Source organism: Dermacentor andersoni, unplaced genomic scaffold (genome assembly GCF_023375885.2).
Source record: "Dermacentor andersoni unplaced genomic scaffold, qqDerAnde1_hic_scaffold ctg00000306.1, whole genome shotgun sequence".
Lineage (NCBI taxonomy): Eukaryota > Metazoa > Arthropoda > Arachnida > Ixodida > Ixodidae > Dermacentor > Dermacentor andersoni.
The window spans coordinates 23,721-24,874 of NW_027314997.1; positions in this window are offsets into that span (position 1 = coordinate 23,721).

Here is a 1,154-nt window from a genome sequence, read left to right on the forward strand (position 1 = left end):
GATATGCTGGATTCTTATTGTCATGATTTTATAGAAAGCGCTGGTTCTATGGCTAGCTTTGAGGAAAAGAAAAACATCGTTCAGGAATGTATAACTCTAAACAACTAAAAAAAAAAATCTGCCGGCAATTGGTACTACAACGAGAGTACTGAGAATACTGGAAAAGATGAAATCCAATCATGCTGAACTGAACTGAGATTATTTCATCAAGACATGCCCCGAAAAACGTGGCCACTTTCAATGATAATTTCAAATGTGATTTCTTTCTTTTTTTTTTTTCTTTTTTTTTTTTTTTACGACGGATAATAATTATCTTTCCAATGGCGGATGTGAAAATTTCAGAGCACGTCATTTTCGAAATCCCAAGGCCCCGGACGCATTCTCTCTTCTTTAAGTATTTTGGTGGTGCACACGGAGGAAAATTTCGCGCACGTAATTTATAAACTAGTAGTTGATTTTCTAGAAGAACACAAAGTGCTGACAAACGGCCAACCAGGACACAATTAAATTGGTATTACGCACGGTTTCGAAGCCGCGGTAACAAAAGGGTAACAAAGGGACGTTCATTTCGTGGTGTCGATTTCACGTCTCTCACAATAAAAAAAAAAAAAATAATAATAATAAAAACTACTGCATAAAATAGGTTTTCCCAAACTGGATGGTTTCGATCAGCTTTTGAACAGCCCTTCCTTAAATTGAGTTGGCGTTGATTGAGCAGGTGCGGGCCTCTGCTGTTTTGGATTTTTGTAAATGGCATCAGTACTGGACAGTCCGTTCACTTGAGGATCAAAGGAGAAACCCCCCAAAAAAATATCATATCGTGGTGAGAGACGTGGCAGATGAGTACAATTATCGGCAGAAAAAAAAAAAGGAAAACCGCCTCGTACTCAGAAGCCGCTCCTCTCACGTGTGAAGCTTCAAACAAATTGTTTTTCTTGAGACGCTCTATAAAGTTATACACAGCTCCTTAAATGCAGCACCCGCACACAAAGCCAAACGTTCCAAGCTGGAAAGAAAGCATGAAATTCGCGGTGCCCGTTTCCTGTGAAACAACGGGCAACAATACGCCAAGTCCGCTACCACGTCAGCCGGGGCGGCCACACCCCGCCCGCGCTTAAGCCACATATGGCGACTGAAAATGCTCGCCGCTCAAG